General features: G+C 40.7%; 1 pseudogene; it reads left to right on the top strand.

Annotated features, from left to right (window-relative positions):
- The first annotated feature begins 666 nt into the window (after positions 1 to 666).
- On the top strand, positions 667 to 3,562 carry LOC145109150 (receptor-like protein kinase FERONIA pseudogene; annotated as a pseudogene).
- The last annotated feature ends 253 nt before the right edge of the window (positions 3,563 to 3,815 follow it).

The raw sequence follows: 3,815 nt of genomic DNA, 5'->3' as shown, positions 1-3,815 counted from the left end.
CATATCATAATTTCCAATATAAAACCCGGTTTTTTCATTATATAACCTGGTTTAATAAAAAACCGAGTCTTATCTGGCGTGCTGTTTTGTATTAGTGATAACAGAAAAAACGAAAAATTCGAAATTTTTTACATAAAAAAACAGGGGTTGTTGGTGCCACTATGGGCACCTTCATGGAACATCCCCTGCTCCGACTGGACTCCATGATGAGGTATTTCAGAGAGGGTGCTCTATTTTAGCAAATTAGATGATATTTTAAGAAGTACACATGAACATACGTGTAGGCGTAGCTTAAAATAAAAGTGTTTTCTTTAACTTTTGCTTTTACCAAAATCTTTAATATTATGGACAACCTTTTTGATATTGTATCTTCCATTATCTCCCTCGTCCTTTCATATATGAAAACAACATTATGGATACAACGCTCATTGCAACAGGTACAAACGTTTTTAGTGTGTTTGTTTATGCTCCGTTAGAAGATTAATATTCAGTAATAAAGTCGATAAATAATTCATAGCATATATTTACTTGTTTGTAGCAGCATATACAATTAATAACATTATAGATTAACAAAAGATCCGATAAGCGCATTACACATTCCATGGTGCAAAATGCTTCCTACTGGCTAGTGGAAAATGGCGATAACCAAGACTTTTCATTATCAAGGAAACAATCTTTTTATCTGTATAACCCTAACTACTTTTATAATTTATAAAAGAGCATAAATAAGAAAGGATCTCACTAAACAAGAAAGTAAACCTATCAACCACCATGTTGACATTCCCTTTACCACTCTTTTCTTTCCTCCTCTTCTCCATCACCACCACCACCACCGCCGCCGCCCAACCATACAAGCCCACCGACTACTTCCTCCTCAACTGTGGTGGTGCAACCGCCACTACCGACCGGAAATGGGACACCGATGAACGTTCCAAGTTCATGCCCTCCACCACCACCTCCTTCAAATCCACCCCGAACAACCGCGATCCTTCCGTCCCGGAAATCCCGTACTCCACTGCACGAATCTTCAAAACATCATTCACCTACACTTTTCCGGTGGCCAAGGGCCCTAAATTCCTCCGCCTCTATTTCTACCCCGCTACATATTCCCACTACAAGGCAGACCAATCTTTCTTTTCTGTATCATCAAACGGTTACTCTCTCTTATCCAACTTCAGCGCTTTCCAAACCTGGTCCTACTTGCGAACCAGACGCACCCATTCCAATAAGGTTCCCCACTTTGTAAAGGAATTCATCATCTATGTAAACCACACCCAAACCATAAACATCACGTTCACCCCCTCACCCGAATCATATGCGTTCATTAACGGTATCGAAATTGTTTCACAACCGGAATACTTATATTATAAATCCAAAAACATAAAATACATCGGTCTATCTTCCGGACCCATGATCACAGAGAACACGTGTCTCGAGAATATTTACAGGTTAAACGTCGGTGGGGAGAAGATCTCCCCCATCCATGATACCGGGATGTATCGATCGTGGGATCAAGACGATCCATATTTGTTCCCAGTTCGAACAGTAACCCAGGTTTACAAGAATCCGATAGTCTACACAGCTGACACACCGAATTATACCGCACCTGAGTTAGTATATGCTACGCAAAGAAGCATGGGTGCTTCTTCTGAAAATCGCAATCTGACGTGGCAGCTTCCGGTTGATTCTGGATTTTATTACAACCTTAGGCTCCACTTTTGTAATATTATACCGCAATACAGGCGCAAATCTGCGCTGATATTTAAAATTTTTATTTCGAATCAAACGGCTATAGCGTATGCTGATCTGTTTTACTGGACTCAAGGTACTGGTTTCCTGTGTTTAAAGATTATGGCGTATTTGTGTATGATTTTGATGGTAGTGGAAGAAAGCGAGATTTGTGGCTCGCGATGGGTCCTAACCGTGATGACTCGGAAGAATACTATGATGCATTTTTGAACGGTTTGGAAGTTTTCAAGCTTAGCATGAACGGTAGTCTCGCTGACCGCGACTCGGAGCTCCGCCCTACAGTACCACCGCCGCCGTCATCTCCCGTGAAAAACAAAACTCTGCCGTATGCCGCCATAATAGGCGGTATTGGCGGAGCGTTAGTACTCTTGTTGTCAACTTCTGGTTTTATCGTTTTCCAGCGAATGAAACACTCCGGTGACAAGTCATCCGGTGAGCAAAAATCAAAAGATAACCGCCTTCCGTCCGGTAGGTGTCGCCGATTTACAATCAAGGAAGTGAAAGATGCCACCAGAGAATTTGATAAAAGTTGTATAATCGGGAGAGGAGGGTTTGGGATGGTGTACAAAGGGTACATCGACAATGCTACAACAACTGTCGCAATCAAACGACTAAACGCGTTATCCAAACAAGGTTTTCACGAATTCCAAACGGAAATTGGGTTGCTGTCAAAATTACGTCATGTCCAACTTGTGTCCTTAATTGGGTACTGTGACGACGAGGCCGAAATGGTTCTTGTGTATGATTACATGTCTCATGGGACATTACAAGATCATTTATACAAAGGAAACAACCCTAATTTACCTTGGAAACGACGTCTGGAAATTTGCATTGGTGCAGCAAAAGGGTTGGATTATCTACACACAGGTGGAAATCGTGCCATTATTCATCGCGATGTGAAATCGACTAATATTTTGCTCGATGAGAATTGGGTGGCGAAAGTGGCGGATTTTGGTTTGTCAAAGTTAGGGCCAAAAGAGAAAGGTGTAGATCATGTTAGTACAGCTGTGAAAGGGACATTTGGGTATATGGATCCTGAATATTACAAAATGCAACAACTTACAGAGAAATCTGATGTGTACTCGTTTGGGGTTGTATTGTTAGAGGTGTTGTGTTCGAGGCCAGTGATCATAAACCGAGGTGTGTCCGATGAAGAGGTGAATTTGGCTGAATGGGGTAGGTTAAACTATGGAAAGGGGACGTTGAAAGAGATACTTGATAAGAGAATAAGTGATGAGATTGCTCCTAATTGTTTGATGAAGTTTGGTGAGGTTGCGAATAGTTGTTTAAGAATGAAAGGGAGTAAACGTCCGAAGATGGATGAAGTTGTTTGGGGGTTAGAGTTTGCATTGCAGTTACAGGAGGCGGCTGAGAAAAGAGGTGATATGGTGGGTGAGTTGATAGGTGGCATGTCGGAAAATCAAGAATATATGTTTCCTGTGAAAGGAGAGGACGTGAGTGTAAATGAGGAGTATGAGTTTGAGGGGTCGACTGGAGTGGGAATACAACATGGATTGGTGTCGACCGATAGCAGCAGTCGTGAAGGATTAGTGTCGGAAACGGTTTTACCCCGATGAAGGTCAGGGGTAGTATGGTAATTTATGTTTGGATTACTATTTATCAATTAAGTTGATGCTAGAGTGGATTTTGATTTTATTAATTGTGTGATTAAATTATGTGTTATTTGGATTCATGTACAAATGTCCACTAGTTATCATTGAATAAAGTCAAATAGTGCAACACTTATGTCATTTGGATGACTCCCTTCACTTTTACCAATTGAATGAAGTCAAACGGTGCAACAGTTATGTCATTTGGATGACTCCTTTCACTTTTACCAATTGAATGAAGTCAAGCAGTGCAACACTTATGTCATTTGGATGACTCCTTTCACTTTTACCATCTCATACATGGATAATGGGTGTTTTCGGTAAAAGTTAATTAATGGCATCGTAATTATTCAACTATTTAATTATACAAAATACATAAGAATTTGGAGTACTTACAAAAAGACAAGCCATTTACTTTCTCAATCTCCATGGCTCTAACATCTTGTTTCCTGTTCG

This window comes from Lactuca virosa, chromosome 4 (genome assembly GCF_052849685.1).
Source record: "Lactuca virosa cultivar CGN04683 chromosome 4, Lactuca_virosa_CGN04683_v6, whole genome shotgun sequence".
In the NCBI taxonomy this organism is placed as follows: domain Eukaryota; kingdom Viridiplantae; phylum Streptophyta; class Magnoliopsida; order Asterales; family Asteraceae; genus Lactuca; species Lactuca virosa.
The sequence above is the reverse complement of the archived record's forward strand: the minus strand, read 5'-3'. Positions and strand labels throughout refer to the sequence as shown.